Source organism: Cupressus sempervirens, chromosome 6 (genome assembly GCF_028749045.1).
Source record: "Cupressus sempervirens isolate cs-2001-9-10 chromosome 6, ASM2874904v1, whole genome shotgun sequence".
Lineage (NCBI taxonomy): Eukaryota > Viridiplantae > Streptophyta > Pinopsida > Cupressales > Cupressaceae > Cupressus > Cupressus sempervirens.
This window is the reverse complement of record NC_143123.1, coordinates 518,995,479-519,016,624: the sequence shown is the minus strand read 5'-3', so window position 1 is coordinate 519,016,624 and position 21,146 is coordinate 518,995,479.

Sequence of the window (21,146 nt, the reverse complement as noted above, 5' to 3'; positions counted from 1 at the left end):
TCACAACTATCACATATTTTTGTACAAGAATACATAATATTTTAGATCATGACCAATAAGATACTATAAAATATTAACATCTATTGAACTTCTATTATTAATTTGGATTAATTATTGCTTACCTTCAAAGATTGGACCCTATGGTCACAGTCGATGATAATGTTAACAATTTCATCAGTGTATCTTTATTTGAGTTGTTGGGCAATGAACATAGGGTCAGCACTAAAGATGATGTCATGTAAAAATGATGCTCATAATTTAGATCACATTTTATCTACTATCATTCTAGCTTTTCCTATCATTTTTGATATCAATTTTAGTAAAATTTCATCAAAATAACTCCAAAGTCATAAAGAAAAGAACAAAATAATATGACATTTATTTCTATATAACAACAAAAATTACAAAAATTAATGTTTACCTCTGCTAAAGGTGTCTAAGTTGGTGCAGGCCTACCTATGTGTGGTGGTCTACCCATGTTGCCCTGTGAAAAAAATTACTAATTCTTAGAAATCAATAGAAAAATGAAATTATTTGACATGCACTTAATTTTTTTATTTGCACATATGATTTTGAAAGAAAAATTTGGTATAACTAATGTGTATATCTACAAAATTCAAAATTAGTAAAATTTCATCAAAATAACTCCAAAGCCATAGTGAAAAGAATGTAATAATATGACATTTGTTTGTATATAACAATAAAAATTACAATAATTAATATTTACCTTCATTGAAAGTGTGTGAAATGGTGCATCTCCACCTATACATGGTGGTCTACCCATGTTGCACTGTGAAAAAGACTAGTAATTCTTAGAAATCAGCAGCAAGATGAAAGTATTTGATATGTTGTAATTAATGTTTGTATCTACACATATGATTTTGAAAGAACATAATAAAATGACATTTTTTTCTATATAATTTGAACTATTACAATAATCAAGGTTTACCTCTATTGAAGAAGGTGTGTGAGATGGTGCATCCTCATCTGCATGACATGATGGTCTATCCATGTTGCCCTATGAAAAATAATCAATAGAAAAATGAAAGTAATAGACTTACCAAAAGAAAATATTAATAATAAATAGATTGTATATGTAAATAATTTATCTTAAGTTAGCCAAAAATTTGGTGTAACTAATGTGTATCTGTAAAAAAATATTTGACATATTCTACTTAATGTTAATATCTACACATATGGTTTTGAAAGAAAAATTTTGTTGTACATGACCCCATCATAGTTGATATTAATAGTACATGGATAGACATTTCATTGATTATCATCTTCATCCATGTCGTCATCATCATCATCATCATCATTATCATCAGCATTGTACTTTTCACCTTGATCATCATTATCACCACCACCATCTTCATTGTCATCATCATCATCTTCATCACTGTCATCATCATGACCATCATTCCCATGATCATCACCATCTTCATCAACATGATCATGATCGTCATCATCATCATTGTCATCATCACCATTACTGTTAGCAAGACCATAATCATATGTTGGTCAAAAGAATAGTCTTGACAATTGAGTGTCAACACACTTAACCATTTTCACTATATATGTTGAGTACACAATGTATGTTGAGCCAGAATTTTAGTAGGTGCCAAACCATAGTTGGTGTCAACCAAGTCAAAACATAGTATGTGCCGAGTAATCCATGAAATGATTCATGCACTGAGTAATCCAAGAAAATTTTAGGTACTAAGAAATACAATATCTAACAGGTGTCGAGAAAACTAGGAAAGTAATAGATGCTAAGCAATCCAAGAATCAGTTCATGCTGAGCATCAGTAATGTAATGATTGCCGAGTAACTTAGGATCAACATAAGAGTTTATGCTTTCACAAACTAAGATGTAAACCATTTTTGGAGTTGACTTAGAGATATTTTGAAGGAGAAAAGGGATAAGGATGAATCATTTATATTCCCTATGAAATTTGCATGCAACCAATAAAAAAAATGGAGAAGGCATGCAACCAAAGAGAAAAATCCAAGGTATGAGCAAGAATTTGAGATTCAATATGGATCATAGATCCACACCTAACCCTAAGTCTTTGTATTATTTATAAGGAGGTCAAAAACCCATTGCATGTGAGGAAGAGAATAGTATATGGGGAGATTATAGCAAAATTTTAGTGAGAAGAAGGAAAGACTTAGAGGAATAGAGCAGCAATTTCATATCCAATTTATCAAAATGGTACAAGAGTTAAGGAACACATATAGAGATCAGATCATGCAAGGATCAGAATAAGAAGAGTAGATTTAGTACCTGAACCTAGCAATTTGAGATTCCATACTATCAGGTCAAATGTTCTAATACTCTCTCACAATTGTATTAGATGTTGAAATCCTATGTTGATAGGTTAGCTTAACAACTAGGTAAGGAGAACCTTTGGAGAAGGTCTTGAAAATCCTATGTATTAGGTGGGTTTAACAACCTATTGTAAATTCTTTAATAGGGTACACTTCATGTAAGTGTTTGTAAATCCTCTAACCAGGTTACTATTGACACAGTGTAAAGCCTTTAACAGGGTAGGCCTTTCATAGGGTAGACCATCATAAGTGGTTGAATATTGATTACTGTAGTGATTTTTGTGGGTGTCATCCTCACTCTAATTTTACCTTCTTATTCCTAGAGGGTTTCTAGGTTACCAAATTTTTGTGTTATGTGTTGATGCATGCTTTCATTTCATGTTTGCTTATATGTTTACATGCATTAAAATTGCTTTTAGTTATGTGTTAATAAGGGTTTGAAAGGAAAAAAATTGGTCACTTCTAATTCACTCCCCCTCTCAGAAGTACTCTCCCCATTTTGAACATTCTAACAATTGGTATCAGAGCTCTAGTTCTTACAAGGAGAAGCCTAATAGCTTGGAGAAAAAGGTTAGAAGATGAAAGTCTTCAAACTTGGGAAGATCATTGACAATCAGGTGATTGATGTGCAACTAGCTCTACACAAAGTAGAGGAAGGCAAGGAAAAACTGAGAAAATCCTTGAAAAGAAGAAAGGAAATAGCCATAGCTAAAAATTACATACACTAAAAGGAGATTGACACCTCACAAGTGTTTTCCAATGGAGATTCCAAGGAATTTGATGCACCAATAGCAGAATTAATGGAGAAAAATAGAGCACAAGCTAAAGAAATCAAATTACTCAAGCTTGAACAAGAATCATGAGCCAAAATGCTTTGTAAAGTGACTGAACAAAAGAAGAGAGCTATTGAAGACAAGGCCATGACAGAAGATGACAAGAGAAATCTCATCAATAAGCTAGAAGAGAAGACAATTGAATTTGAGAAGATCTCAAACATAGAGCTAGACACCTTAAGCCAAATGATGAATGTTCATCATGAACTAAACATGAAGGACATTAAGATATCCACCTTGAAGATGCAACATGAATAATTGCAAAATGAATTGAAGAGAGAAAATGAAATAGTAAAAAGTTACAACAAACCCAATGAGGCCATCAAGTACTTTGAGTAACTGTTGAAATCACCAAGGGTTAGTAATGATACTTTAGGACTAGGATACATCAGCACTGAACAAGGAGAATCATCCAAGGCTGCAAATGAAAGAATAAACAAAGGTAAGAACACTAAACCTAATTTTAATTTTTGTGGTAAAAAGGGACATACTTTTAATGTGTGCAAAAACAAGAATAGTCATCAACATGATAAGCCTATGAATGCAAACTTTTGTCACAAGTGCAAAAAGCAAGGACACTCAATACAAGATTGTAGAACAAAGACCATGAGGACACCAAGATTTGAGGGTCACTACTACAACTAAAGAAAAATGGACATAGAACATTTGAATGCAAATAAAAGCCTATGCTGACACCTAATCAACCTACAAGAGGAATCAATCATGTGCATCACTACAATTGGGATTACAATACCAGATATAGCTATCACTATTGTCAAGAGTATGGAAACATTCCTAAAAATTGCATAAAGACACATTTCAAGGGAAGTTACAGTAGGTGGGTAAACCAAACTACATGTATTAATTGCTTGAAGATTGGTCATATAAGTAGAAACTGTCCTACAAAGTCAAAAGCACCAAAGACTAAAGTCAATAAAATAAAAGAGAAGATTGATATTGAACAAATAAGAGGATAGATGAACAAGACATGGAAGAAGAAAGGTGAATGCAGCCTATCAAATGGAGAGATCACTTCACCCAAGAGGTCAGGTGATCACACCTCATCTAATTAAGCACAAGATAGATACATAGGGTTGATACATATAAAGATGTATCATACATCAACCCAAGAAAACATAGAAGTACTAGAAAGAAGAAATGTATATGAGAAAAAGATTTCAAGTTAAAAGTTAGAAGATGATGCTGAGTTCCCTTTGGTTGCTGAGTGAAACCCTAATATATGCCAAGTTGAACAATTTAGTGTATGTTGAGTAAGAGATGCTAGTAGATGTCGAGTAAATGAACTTTAGTAAAAGTCATGTTGATAAAATCTTTGGAAGTCAAGTGTATAGTTGTAATCACAAGTGCAATAAATGCTAGGTTTTTTAACCTAATAAAGTTGAAAATCATTCATTTTTTAATCATTCAAACATGAAGCAAAGTCAAGCAGAGAGAAGAGGCAATTCTACAGTGATCAAATACTGATTTGTAATGATTCCAATAGAAATTCAACTTTAGTCCATCGATTTCTAGGTATTTCATCTAAGTGATGAGTCACATAGAGTTTGAAAGTTTATTCAATTCTAAACCCTATTTGGTAAACAATGACATCTGAGTCAAAAACCAATAAGGAGAAGGAAAGTCATGAAATTCAACTAGTTAGTAATGAAGTCAAATGGCTAGAGTTTAGGCCCATTCTTGAAGTTTCTTATAAGAATGATGCTTTTGGTGCCCTATCCTTAATTCCTAATAAATTTGTTATGGTTCAAGACATTCAAAAGTGTTATAATTGTAAAACTAGAGCCATAGGAGATTTGGAGATTTTTAATGCATTTGATAAACTATGTGAAAATGGAAAACTTAAAGATGAATTCTCCATAGTTGAGAAGAAAGGTCTAGCCAAAGCCCTAGTTTTCCCTATTGTTTTCAAAATGGAATGGATACAAATAGTGTTGAGCAAAATCCATGATGGATTTTTTAGGTTGGAGATAGGGCCAGTAAAGTTTACAAAAAAAAATGTCCATAGGGTTATTGGTATTCCAACCCTAGATTGGTCAAAGACCTTGAGAAGTGACAAAAAGCAAGCCATAGAGAAGAACACTGGTGCACAATGGAATAACAAGGGAATCACAATAGACACCATTACAGAACCCCTACTAGATTTTTCTATGAGAGTCATCTCACACAAATTCTACCAGTCAAGCAGACTAAATAGTGTACCATGTATAGTAGTGGATGTTTTTTATACTCATGTTGTAGAAGATTAATGAGAGTCTAGGAGCTATAAGGAAGTCTAAGGGAGCTCAATGCAAATTTGACTCAATTTTGGTTTGTATGTTTTTCTATATTATGAAAGAATTCCCTTTAGTAGGCAAGGTGAGATGGGATCCAAACAAAACCATTGTTGACCAAATAAATGGATTCATTGAGTAGATGGGTGAAAATTTTGATGCACAAATGACTAGCTATTTTGAGGACTTCAAGAATTCCATGAAATAGAGAATGAGGATACTGGTCTCACTGGTTGAGTAGCATGAAAAGGATATTTTATTTCTTGTGGACATTGATTGCACTTATATATAAGTATTCATACCTAGAGTGAGATGGCTTAGGCCACTAGGCTATGAACTTGATGTTGATCAAGCCTAAGCAACAATAACAACTCTACTTGCAGAGGAAATTGACAAGAATAAAGAACATTTTGGAACCTATGCCATTGTCAAAACAAGGGTGGTGAAAAATCTTAAGACTACCACAGTAGTCAAGAAGAAAGAAAAAATGATACAAAAGCTCAAGAAAACATTTGGTGTTGAAGAAGCAGGTACAACAGAGGAAGAGGAAGCAAATGAAGAAGAGGATGACAATGAAGAAGATGAGCCTCTACAATTGACACAAGGATTAGGTGAAGATAAAGAGGAAGGTGTAGAGGAAGAAGAAGCCAAAGAAGCACCTATTAGAACTAAAGTCACCAAGAGGAAGGCTAAAACTCCACCTACTTCTCAACCTAAAGAAAAGAAAGTGGCAAAACCTACACCTAAGAAGCCTACTACTAGAGCCACCACTAGAGCTACAACACAAAAGGCCAAAGAAGAGGAAGAAAAGAAGAAGAAAGCCACCAAGGAGACTAATGAGGAGCCAAGAGAGAGAAGAAAATGTATAGCTCAACCTGAATTAGATGAAGAGAAGACAGAGTCAGAATATATTAGACAGTTCAAAATGGTAAGTCATTCACCCAAGTTTTTAATTGATAGATTGTGTACAAATATTATAAATGATGATTTGAAGGATTTAAAGAATCTAGATTTTAATAAGCTCACTAAGGTAGAGAAAAATAAAATAGAGGACTTTGTGTATGCTATGATGGTTGAATACAAGCACACACCTCTAGAGCTAAATAGCTCAATGCCTAAGGAATTGTACAAAATAGTAGAATTTTTGCTTGAAGATGAAAAAGAAATAAGGGAGTCTACTTTAGCTAGACTGTTGCCTAATTTGACTAAGGGTCAACTGATCAATGTAGTCAAGAGGCACAATAATAGATTTACTCCAAAGTACAGGGCATTCAGTATTTTAGAGAAAAAAATTGAAGATGTAGTCAACAAATCCACAAGATTGTGGAAAATAATATACAAGAAAATTGATGATGTATTTGATGAGGAATGTAAGGTAGAATCAAGTGCCAACAAAAAGGAAATGAAAGAAATAGGGAAGAAGGAGGAAAATAAGAAGGAAGGAGAGAAGAAGGATAAGAAAGAGAAGAAAGTGGAAGACGAGAAGAAAGTGGAAGAAGAGAAGAAATATGAAGAGGAGAATAAAGAGGAGAAAGAAGAAGAAAAGGGTATAGATGAGTAGCAAGAGAAAAGTGTGCAAGATACACAACTATCACCTCATAGCCCTCCTCATGCCACCATCACACCTGTAGAGATAATCAAGATTAAGGATTTTATTGAAACTTCTAGTCAAAACATCAATCCATTAACTGCAGAGGATCTAGCAAAGATCCTTGACCAATCAACACAAGGAAATAGATTATGCTCAAGTCCAATACTAGTCAGTGTTGATGAATTGAAAAAGGTAGTAGTTAAATCAAAGGAATTCAAGGTGCAAACAAAAGAACCACCTTTGACCATAGAACTACTATAATTCTATTCCTTCCTCCACCATCTCCACCAAAAGAGGTCACAGATGCACTTCAAGTGCCGAGTGTAGTAGTAGGGGAGGACAAAGAAAAACTAGTATAGTCAGCAAGCACACCCCTAGAAATTGATAGTGAAAAGGAGAAACAAGATGAAGAGAAGGAAGAGACAAGAGATGAGGAGAAATATGCAATACAAACTTTGGTTGAATTACCAAAAAAAGGTACTCCCAGTCAAACTCTTCAGAAGCTGAGCATTGAAACACTAGCATTGCAAATTAGAACACCAAGCTCAAGCTCAACAAAAGTAGCTAGGAAACTTCATTATGGAATTCCTAAGCTTGATGAGGAAATCATAATACCTTACTATGAATCTAGCACTTTCATTAAGGAGAAAATTAATGAAATACAGAATGCACTAGATAGAAGAAGAAGACAAGTAGTATTGAGAAAAGAATATAAATACAGATGAGCACTGAATGAGATAAACGACATCTTTATGGATGCCTTCAGCTTGTAGACACCTAATGAATCAAGGCCAATAGTAGAGCAACTATCTGATATAGTTGATTAGCTGACAAATGAAGATCATGATACAAATGCAAAATTAATAGAATGGTCAGAAAGGAAGTTCCAAGGAAAGGTAAATGAGAAAATATCTGGTGATATAACACTATCACAAGTTGAGCTAGCTAAGAAATTAGATAAAGTCAAAATTGTACTTGGGAATATATTCTCCCTGTACAACAAGTTGTGTGATTTTTCCAACTTCACATAGGAGACTAGCCAGAAAATAATGAGCTTGAAGAGAAATCTAAAGATTTCTAGTATGCAACTACCCACCAATCTAGCTCAAAGTGAGAAGCATTTTACTCAAATTCTTTACACTCTAAGACAATTAGTTGTATTAACACTAGAGGAGGCAAATACAAAAGCCAAGTTGATGCAAATCCAGTCCTCTATAACCCCGCACTTGGAGATACTCCATAAGGAGAAAATGTATTTAGAAATAGTCCTCAAGAAAGATTCAAATCTTTCTAAATTAGTTGGACTTGTACATTTAGTATCAAAATTTGCCATCTAGCATAAATCATTAGACATTGCACTAGCAAATTGGGATGCAGCTTTGAAGATACTCCTAGAGGTAAACAACACTTTTTTGGCTAAGCATGGTATTACTCCATGAACCCTTTGACATCAATGTCAAAAAGGGGAAGATAAAGTAAGGAGGATATATATGTATATATGTAGATACTATGGGAGACAAAATTTTGAAATTTTGAATTATTTTTTATTACTCTTTCATTCATTTTGAGAACAAAGTGGAAATTTTGTAAAGGGGGAGACTAGTAATAAAGAAGAAAGGGGGAGATGCAATTTTTTTGAAATTCATATAGATCAAATACATTACAAAAGATCAAAATGTAGAAATAGGACAAAGGACAAGAGGATCAAGCACATTAGTACAAAATTTCAAACTTAAGAATGGACAAGGCATAATCAACTCAGGGAAAGTCATGAGGTATATTGTTACTTACAATATTTTTGAAATTTTGCATGAATGTCAACTGAATAAAGAATGTACTCGATAAGGTTAAGTTCATATATGCTTAGTTAAGTGTTTTTGATACTCATGTTAAAGGGGAAAATTGTTGGTCAAAAGAATAGTCTTGACAATTGAGTGTCAACACACTTAACCATTTTCACTATATATGTCGAGTACATAATGTATGCCAAGCCAAAATTTTAGTAGGTGGCAAACCATAGTTGGTGTCAAGCAAGTCAGAACATAGTATGTGCTAAGTAATCTAGGAAATGATTCATGTGCTAAGTAATCTAGGAAATGATTCATGTGCCGAGTGATCCAGGAAATATTTAGGTGTTGAGCAATACAATATCTAACATGTGCCAAGAAAACTAGGAAAGTAATAGATGTCGAGCAATCTAGGAACCAGTTCATGTAGAGCATCAGTAATGTAATGAGTGCCAAGTAACTCAAGATCAGCATAAGAATTTGTGCTTTCATGAACTAAGATGTAAAGTATTTTTGGTGCTGACTTAGAGAGATCTCAAAGAAAAAAAAGGATAAGGATGAATCATTTACATTCCCTATGAAATTTGCATGCAACCAATTAGAAAAATGGAGAAGGCATGCAACCAATGGGAAAAATCCAAGGTATGAGCAGGAATTTGAGATTCAATATGGATCATAGATCCATACCTAACCCTAAGTCTTTGCATTCTTTATAAGGAGGTCAAGAACCCATTGCATGTGAGGAAGAGAATAGTATATGGGGAGATTATAGTAAAATTTCAATGAGAAGAAGGAAAGACTTAGAGGAATAGAGAAACAATTTCATATCCAATTTATTAGAATAGTACATGAGTAAAGGAACACATGCAGAGATTAGATCAAGCAAGGATCAAAATAAGAAGAGCAAATTTAGTACCTGAACCTAGTAATTTGAGATTGCATATTATCAGGTCAAATGTTCTAATACTCTCTCACAATTGTATTAGAGGTTGAAATCCTATGTTGATAGGTTAGCTTAATAGCTAGGTAAGGAGAACATTTGGAGAAGGTCTTGGAAATCCTATGTATTAGGTGGATTTAACAACCTATTGTAAATCCTTTAATAGGGTGACACTTTATGTAAGTGTTTGTAAATCCTCTAACCAAGTCACTATTGACATAGTGTAAAGCCTTTAATAGGGTAGGCCTTTCATAGGGCAGACCATTAGAAGTGGTTGAATATTGATTGTTGCAGTGATTTTTGTGGGTGTCATTCCCACCCCAATTTTACCTTCTTATTCTTGGAGGGTTTTTGGGTTACCAAATTTTTGTGTTATGTGTTGATGCATGCTTCCATTTCATGTTTACTTATATATTTACATGCATGTACATTGCTTTTAGTTATGTGTTAATAAGAGTTTGAAAGGATAAAAATTGATTACTTCTGATTCACCCCCCACCCCCAAGGAACACCCCCCCCCCCTAGAAGTATTCTTTCCATTTTTAACATTCCAACATCATCACCATCTTCTTCATCATCATTGGGTAATAGTTTTTTATGATTATCATTTTCTTCGTCTTCTACTTCTTTTGTATATTCTTCTTCCATCACATTATACTTTATCGACCTTCCTCTTGGATCATGTCTAACAAAAAATGACCAACTTGGTTTGTGTGGAACACCAAATTAAAAGAATTTCTCATATTGGCTTGGAAGAACATAGGACTTATCTCTGACTGGCTCAAATGACTTTGTATTAATCATTGTAAATTCACTATCATGTTCAATAACAATCCTATCAAGATCATTTTGATTAAGCCATAGTCTATACCATTTGATGAAAAATAGAACTATTTTGAATGAATTAATGTCACACTAAAGTATATCATCCAAAATGCCATAGTATCAATTTTGAAATTGTTGAGGATGTATCTTAGTTCTAGATAAAATATTGGTGACCATGAAGACTGCACTTATCTTAGAATCACACATTTTCTTCATTTTTTTTTACTTTTTTACGCAAAATTTATGGACATAGTAGTACATAACTTTTTAGTTTTTGACCTACAATTTTTCACACATGTAAATATTATTTGCATCAATCTATGAGTTGATATTAAACTTATGGCTCATGATTAGTAATCTTCTATGTACCTTTATATCTCTTAAGCCATATACCAGATCAAGTACCATTGGTGTAACATTAGGATCTCCATTATTATGAGCTTCTTTAACTAATGATGCAACATTGTCTTATGTTAATGAGCGACCATTTTCTTGAGACTATTTAATCCATATCATCATCTAATCAAGAGTGTTTTCAATATACAAATGTAGTGCATCCCACTCATGACCAACTATAAAGAAAACAATTAGACCAGTTAGAAACAACTTATATTAATGATGGATAAGAATTAATGAACTACAAAAAAAAACAACTTATAATTACTTGTCATTCTCCTCAATCTACCTTTTCCTATCAGGTGCTCTCCTTCAAACTTTTATTAGAGTTGGGATCTCAAATGCAATCTACACGAATATTTGCTACAAACTTTGAAAAATATTTACTAATGTACACCATGGTCTAGTAAACCATATATCCCTCTACCATAGAACCCTCGGGACATTCTCTTTGTTGAACCAAGCCCTTCATAAATTTCATGTCCCTCTTAACCATCCACATAGACCTAGTTTATGCAAGTCCACATAATTCAATCTCCTCAACTTGATGTATGAGGTAGTGTTCTTGAACATTGAAAAAGGTTGAAGGTAGACACTTTTGCATTTCACACATAAGCTATGGAGTTTTTCTCTTCTGATATTTTATATCTTTTTTTATCAATTTCTTTAGATGATAACCACCTAAAAGAGATTCAACACTCAAGAACATATAAATGAGATTTCAGACAAGTTTGTACAAATCTAAGAAGAAACACTTCTAACCTGATGTATTTTCCAAGGTTGTATATAGCTTGTTTAATATTGTTATCAAACTAGTGTGGGAGGGATAGAGGTAGGATGTACCAAAATCATTAAACAATGATTATTTCAATATATTATTAAATAATGTAATAGGTAGTACATTCAATTTTACAAATATACTATAAATAGAGAACATGACTTACCTTGATGAAGGTATGTCAATCATGTGTTTTCAACCCTGGCCCAAAATCACCTATCTTTTATAGAAGAGTGCTTATATTTGCAACAAATCCTATTGGAATTTTTTTTTTTAATGAATTATTTTAATGCATCACTTTGTTGCTCCGTTAATAACCAAAGAAGGGTAGTTGTATTTATATGGTCTCCGTTGCTATTTGATTCAATGAAATCTTTTAGTTTATGATTAGATTCATGAATGTTACTACAAATTTTAGCAATTTTTTCTCTATCATGCCTTCCGTATAATATGTTCCATAGTTTCTCTATTAAATTCTTTCCAATATGCATAGCATCAAATAAATGCATGATTGGGAGATCCTTGTAGTATGGTAACCTACTAAATTGAGTAGGATAACTTTTCATTCCTCTAGGAAGTTGGTCATTGATTCCTTGGCAACCTTCATAGGCATCAATTACATCATTAGTAAATATAAGACAATATCAAAATAAAAATTTTAAACTTCAGACAACAAATTAGACATTACCTTGATGATTTAATCTATTGTATTCCAACTTCCATAAATGAGGTCTCATTGTTCATGGCCTTGATGATGTCTCTTCTTTCCCATTAAAAAGATATTTTTTGGTAATCCAATACTTATGATTATTGTAGAGAAAGTGCCTAAACTCATCAAACATCTACTTTCCTAAACTTCTTGAATAATGAGAATTCATCTTTAGACCACAAACTAGACATGCAAATTTTCCCTTTGTCTGAAGACCAAAAAGATCATGTACAATTATCATGCTTAGTGTAAACACTATAGTAGACCAAAAATATGTAATCTTAACAATATAACATATTGCAAAAATGAGTTAGCCTAGGGTCATCATGTATTGTCCATGCAAGCATTGCATGGAATTAAAATTATCAATATCCTATTGGTCTAGAGATGTCATACATAGTGACACTTGTCAATTAGGGGCTAAATATATATGTTCATATCTTTAACTTGGTACTTACCTAGTAATTGAATGAACATAAAAATTACATAATTATTATGAAAATTTTCATGCATTGTTTACAAATTAATTTAGAAAACTATTAAATGAAAAAATACCTAGTACAATCATTAACAACATTGTGTTCTCCCTCTTTATAGAAATCCAAGGAGGAATGTTATTGTTAATAACAAAAACAAGCCACGTTGAGTAAATAGATCTCATATCTCCAAATGGATTGATACTGTCCACTACCAATGAAAATTTCAAATTAAGAGGTTCTTCTTTAAAGTGTGACCATGTTTCTTCTATCTTTTTAAATGCAGAACCATCCATAGGCATTTGCATAATGTCATCTTGATTTCTATTGCATGCATGGTAATCCATAAATTGTACCAAGCTAGTGCACCTGAATAATTGTCAAAGATGTGGAATAATGAGAATGTACCAAAGAATCTTGTGAGGCACTTTTTTTATATTTGATATGACCGATATCTACTAATATGACAATCGAGGCATTCTGTTGCAAATTCATGTTGTTTATGATATAGAATGTGATCATTGGGACATGCATGTATTTTTTGATACTTCATTCCAATCTAATTCATAATGGTAGATAATTCTCAATATGAATGAGGCAAAATGTTTGATGGTGGTAACAAAAACTCACCTATCAACCTACAACAACAAATATGCATTGTTAATATAATGAATGGTAATTGTATGCTAATATTGAAGATGTCAAAAATGGCATACCTTAGCATACATGACATTGTTACATTGGATAAACCATTCATAATCTTTATGTTCAACAACAACACTATAGCCAAGAGAAGAGTTGTTTGGCAGCCTTCGTATAAGGGGTTGTTTGCCTTCTCAAGTAAAGGTATATCAAGAGCATCTTCATCATTATAATTGGATGCACTAGTACCATCATCGTGAGCCTCTTCATCACCTGCTCCAATACCATCTTCTTCAATCATGTCCTCTAGCACATTATCATCTTCTTCCATGGGAGTGTTATTCTTAACTTGGATATTCACACCTCCATGTTCCTCCAGTAGGAAATCAACATTCAATAATGGAAATGTGACCATGTTGCTTACAATGACTCTATGTTGTTGTGATTAGAATTCTTTGAGTCTTTAAGCCCTTACACTTTTTTCAAAGAAAATTATATTTATCATCTTTTCTTCAGAATTTAGATGACGGTGTAGCAATTGTCTCATTATTATTTTTCTAGGTTCATGTTGTTAGGCGTGGTCTTTCTTCATAGGAAAATATATCTACAAATAAATTACACATGTTGTACTTAATGTTTATATCTTCACATATGGTTTTGAAAGAAAATTTGATCTAACTAATGTGTATATTATCTACAAAAAAATTAAACATGTTGTACTTAATGTTTATATCTACACATATGGTTTTGAAAAAAAAATTTGGTGTAACTAATGTGTTCTCTAATAGTAACAACACTTCTGCATTATAATACAATGAAATTTTTACAATTTTGAGTGCAATTCCCTGGGTCTCCAATGATCTAGAACATAAAAATACAATAAACATATGGATACAAATATTTTGAGCACAAACCAATAAGCTCTTTTACAAAGATTATATGAAGAAGTTCTCAATGGTATTCAAAAGAGTGATACTACTTTGTAATCATAATTGTAGCATTTTTGTTAGCATTCAGTTGGGGTAAAAATCACCACATTGGCTATGCAAAGGGAAATATGTGTGAAGCTTCCTCCTTTTGAAGAGGAACCATAGCATATTGGAGAATAAGGAAAGGCGTCTATATATTCAATGAATTCACTAACAAAAATCACTCATTGCAAAAGTATAGAATCAACATGTTTTGAATGTGAACAACCTTTGCATGTTACTACAAACCACTGCATATTGTTATAGGAGGGAATTCTTAATTAAACAAATTATCGTGGCCATTAGATTGTTAAAGCATAGATGAGAGTAGATTAGAGGAAATTTTCACAATAAATTGAGGTTGATATGGCTTTAAATTTTTTATTATTGATCATATTCTGCAACGCTTAATCAATTGGTCAACATGAAAAGGTGGATTTATGATGAAATACCTTTTTAATTCAATAACTCTAATAATAGCATGAATTTTCCCACTAATGGGAAAAATATAAATCAACTATGAATGTTGTTACATGCATTAAATCAAGTTTTTAACTACTTAATGCACTAAGACCCACTTTAAGGGTACCAAAGAATAGTGTTTGGGGTGAAATGTTATTTCATAGAGGCATATTTGGTGCAAATCTAGGAACCAAAATCTTGGAGTTTCTCCTTTTTTATATTATTACTTTGATGACTTAAATAAGAAATAATATTTATCCATAATAATAGAAACAAACCTATTTTAGCAATTTCTAAAGTTTCCAATTACCTTGTTGGTGTAGGAGCACCACACAACCAAGCCAAAGTTGAAGATTATAGATATCCCAAAGACCCTTAAAACAAACTAGAAGGATGGAATATATAAATAGGGTTTTCAAACCAATTGGAAGGGTTAGAACCTATAATGATACTAAAATAGTGCAATTCTTCAATCATATTATAATGTCCTCAAAGAACTACTTTTATTGTGTAATGTCCTCTTATGGACTAAAGACTTGATTGTAATGGACTAAAGTGTCCAAGCTTCAATAATTTTTCAAGATATATAGAAGGGGCATGGTATCGGTTTAGATATTAGGAAAAAGGTTCGATATCAAAATAGAGCCATTTTTGTTATTTAAAATTTAAATATTTAAAAAATTAATAGCTAGTTTAGGGATTGAGAAGTTTCGAGTTGTATGCTTAAAATTCAACTCACCAAATGGAAGTTGGTTGAGTCAGTTTCTTAAGTAGTTATAGGGGGTCTTTTATATGAGAGAAGAAGTATTTGTTACAATAGGGGGAGAAGAAGGATCGGGTTATGTATTGGTGAATAGAAACAACAAATACAAAATCTTTCTATAATCTAGAAATCAACTCCACTATGAATCCCAATTTGATTGGATCTCCATATGTTTTGATCGAATCACTTCATCATTTGTTGTGTTTTTCTGTTGAATTTCATATTATAGTAATTTACTATCACACCAGTTATAATTAAATCGGTTGCTCTTTATTGAAACTTGTTGTCGTTGTAATACCTTAGGGAGAATGAAGGTCATTCCATGAACATAGAGGCCTAAGATTCATGAAATGACATTACTTAACATGTATCTTAAAACTCTAACTATGCATATGAAAATTTGTATTTGATAGAAGTGATCACAATTAAGGAACGATGTGAAGATATAATTGAATGTCATGTGTGGTAGTGAATGAGCTGCTTGAGAAGGAGTGGATTTTATGCTTGGGAACATTTCAATAGAGTAAAGTGAAGGTGAATCCATCACCAATTGGATGTAGGATTGGGTTGAGAGTGAACATTGAGGAAGCCCTAGCAAAATTAGGTTTGAAGTCAAGAATTGGGAATTACGAGATACAAAACTCTTAGGACTAATTCCTTCTAGAATTTGACCATTTGATGGTATAAGAAAACATTGTCTAATAGTAGGAAGTGCCAAGTGGATTTTGTCATGTAGTTCCTTTATTAATAGGTCAACCTTTATGCATAAAAATAGGGCACCAGTCAAGGTTAATTGTGTTAGTCCAAAATAAACATAAGGAAGTCTATGATGTGTTGTAGTACACCAAACAGGGCATGAGTAAGCATCATTACATTGTCAATTGTCTTGAAAAGGTAGAATTATTTATAGTCTATGTATGCAGCATGACTAATAGGTAGAGTATTGGGCTTTTAGGTTCAGTTTGAGGAGATTTTGTGAAGTGGGTTTATGGAATTGTAATAGAGTCTTAGTTGTGAGCCTATGAAACCAAGTCCACCATTATGTGATATTGTGAAAGCCTTGACAATTCAACATTAGAGGTTGTTGATAGGCTAGAGTACCTAAACCTCTAAAATTATAAACTCTTATTGTGTTTTTGAATACCACCATCATATCCTGCTATATCACTTGCCATTTGAATATCTTGATGTGGTCATTTCCACATTCCCATACTTCCTAATAGTTCAAAGAGTCAAAAATGAAGTTTTGTGACCTCTGTGTTCTCTCAAATCTTATCAAAGGCATGTTGTAGGTTTCTTCAAGGGAGTTTAAAAAATGAATAATTTAACCTTAGTGAGATAATACACGTAGTTAGGGTTTTCATTATCTCTTAAGTCTCTATGTCTATAATATCATGGTAGCTAGTACTTGTGCATACTTTAATGGAAGACTGTATTGGAAAGAAACTCAAACCCAAATAGGAAGACACATATGGGATAAGACTTTTTGTTATTTTGTTTCAAGGATCTTTGAACATGGAAATGTATTTACTTTAGAATGGATGGAGTTGAAAATAATTTTATAGAGGTTATCATTCTCTAGCAATACAAGACCATGCAAATACAACTTCAACCTATATGAAGATTGTCAAAACTTATGCTATTTTATGGAGCTACTAAACACTAGATAACATGTAGGGTATCAAGAACTCATATACTTAGTATTTTTTCTATATCATTTCTATCCTCAGTAGGGATTAGATAGTAAGTTTGCCTTATTTATTTTTTTGAAGTCCATGGTAGCATTTTCTTCTGGTGAAACAAAGTCCTCTTTATGGTATTGTGCCTAGATGGATAACCTTCACTAGGTATCTTTGAACTATGCTTTATTCACACCCAATGATGGTGTTATTGACTCCAACTAGACTTTGTCTGTACTAATGTGTTTCATGTAGATGGATCCCCCTTTCTTTGCAAATTTGCTAATGTTTAGGTGACAATGCTTCTTGAAAAGAAAATATGTCATTATTGTATTGATGAAAAGTTTTGGATGGTTTCACTGTCAAGTATAATACTAAAAAGTTAAGAAACAACATTCTTATTAAACTAAATGTGGTATAGGTTTTAAAGTCATAAATCATGGAATGAGTGTCTAAAAGACATTAATACAGAGTAAGTAGAAATAGATCTTGAAGAACTTAGAAGGTAAAATACAAAACATTTAAAGGTTGTGAGATTGTCACAATAAGGATAGTCACACATTATCTTTTATTATTGCCATCAAATGTAGTGGTTTTTTTGAAACTGCATCAGTGGGAACATGCATGCCTAAGGATGATGGTGTCAACAATGGAAATATATTGTTAGCTTGGAAGGCTATGTGTTAGATCTACCAATCTACTCATTATGGATATTTTTGCTATATTATCAATGACCTTCCCATAGGAGATTACTTTTGGACCTTATTTTGTAGAGATAGTGTTTACCAATGGGCCTCCTAGAATAAGTGTTTTTATGTGTTCATACGAGATCATAAAATCTTATCAAAATTAGATAAATATGTATATATAGGTTTAAATAGTCCACTTTTTTTGATGAATACAAAGGCAATGATTGCTAAAGATAGAATATTAAAAATAAGAATACAAAAAAATGTACAAGAATCCCCATCTCAGCAATAGAAAATTTTTAAGAAGCTTGAGATAAAATAGGGAGTGGAAGGTGTTCATCATGTTTTTAGACTTGCTGGAGCATAAATGCACATAATGAGTAAATTATGGAAAGTGTTATAAACTAAGAGAAATTCTAGAGAAATTGGTTCCACCAATGCTAATGAACATAGTAGTAGCTCTCACTGCAGCATTTGTGTGATGGTAAAGCGAGTTGTGGCTTGTTGATCTAGTGGGAAGTGAGAGAGAAGAACAAATATTCCTTATAGGAACTCCAACTTCACAAGAACAATAATAATTTTAAGGTTTGGGAATGCTCAAATGAGTTACTTAATAAATTTCTTGTGTATAAAAAACACAAAAAATAGGAGCTGCATAAACTTAAATATGTTTATCAAATGCATGAAAATATTGATCAAATTTTAATGCTAGTATAGTACTAGTAGTGCTAAATAAATTAATACTAAAAGGTTTCCCAAGTTAGTTTCAAATAGAATCCAGAAACAATGATAGTCTACAAAAAAAACTTCAATAGATGTATAGCCCTTTGGTCTATTATTTCAAGATAATAAATTATGTGGATACTCTTACTAGTAGAAAGGTTTCTTGCATACAATATCAACAAGAAAAAAGGAGGCATCTACAAAATCTATGGTTAAGGTAAATATATAAAATATCAATGACACCTCTCCTTTGTTATCTTTAGCCAACATGGGAATAATCATCTATGATAATGGGTAATCCTATAATGTACAATGGACTACCTCAACTATGTGCATAACAAAAATGATCAAGAATTTGAGCAATGGTCTTGTGAATTCTATAAGGTATCAAAATGTTTTAGTATAAAACACAATTGGACGGGATCATTCATTTTGGTAAAAAATGACTATAGCTATGAACATTTCTAAGCATTTTTTAGAAGATAGTATTCGTGGAATGAACCCTATCAAGGAAGGTTCAAAAAGTGCAAAGTTTGACCCCAAAAAATATTTTGCTAGTCTATCTGATTCTATTATTCCTAATGTTATAGAATTCTATAGCTCCAATAATAGCATGAATTTTCCCACTAATGAGTACAATATAAACAAACTATGAATTTTTTTACATGCATTTCATCAAGTTTTTAATTGCTTAATGCACTAAGACCCACTTTAAAGGTACCAAAGAATAGTTTTTGGGGTCCCAAAGTTTGATCTTTCATGTTATAATTTTTTTAACATATGAATCTCATCTTTGCCATCCTATATTAATTTTGAATATTCTAGTTTGCACCTATAAATTGGAAATTGATTCCTAAGCATAGTTGTACATGATCTATAAAACTTTTTTTTAAAGTTTATCTAGATTAACAAACCGATGACTGTCCAAACTAGGTCACTTAAAATCACTTATTTAAAAAGATTACTCATTTTCTGCAAGTAAATATTTTTTTTATTATAGAATGTAAATAATTGGTATACCAAGAATATTCAATGGGCAAAAGTGATTTGCTGTGTTCATCAAATTCATGATGACAAGCTTAAAAAGTTTGTTATCAGATGTCTCTCCAAATTCTCTTTTACTTCTAACTTCTTAAAATATTGTTATATTATCACTTAACCACTAGAAATGTTCCCAACACCACAGGAGATCAGGCTACACTAATATGTACTTTGTTAAAATGTCTCAATATAAATAGTAGTAAGACTCTATTTATTGTTAGCAATTTTTTGTAGTCCGTTGATTATAATTAGAACTTGCAGAATTTAATGTTTCCTTAAGTTCCAATTGTTTGAAAGAGTTATTGTTATGGTACTTGGAGATAAGTTAGGGGTATGCATGTAATTTTAATTCAATTAATACATGGACTTGAAATTCATAGTTATATATCAATTCAAGTATTCTTTCAAAGACTATGATGTATTAGACTAGTGGTCAGATGACCCTACTAACTTTTTTTTCTTTTAGACATTGATTAACTTCTTTTATTTAAACAAGTATTTCTTTTCTTTTTTTAACCGAAAATGAGTAAAATGGATAGAGAAGTAGTTGAAGCACTTATTCAAAAGCTTTTAAAATTCTACATGAAGGTAGTGCCTACAGATTGTAGTGAGAGTTGCATCTACCTTGAGGAGTTTCGTGTAGGAAATGAGGTGTTGTTTAAGATTGTTATAAATAATTGTGTTGCACTTTGTTAAGAGAAACTTGGTTCATATATTTAACACTTGGTTTTATTTTAATGATAAGTAACCTCTCTAATTATAGGTCTATGGTCTACCCTATGCACATAACTTCCATGTTGAATGTATTGATCAATGGCTGCCCCTTAGCACAAAATGTCCTCATTGTCATCTCTTTTTTTTTTCCAACCTACACATTAGTGCCTTGGAAAATGCCCAACATTCTCAAACTAGAGACTCTAGTATATCTTCTCAGGCATCTACAAATGCCCAACCTTCTCAAATTAGAGACTCTAATAGATCCCCCTTTCTTTGAAAATGTGGTAATGTTTAAGTGACAATGCTTCTTGGAAAGAAAATATGTCATTATTGTATTGATGAAAGGTTTTGGATGGTTTCATTGTCAATTATAATACTATAAATTTAAGAGACAAAATTCTTATCAAACTAAACATGGTATAGGTTTTTAATTCATAAATCATGGAATGAGTGTCTAAAATCTTGAAGGAATTGCTACAATAACTTGGCACATGAAGGAATTGCT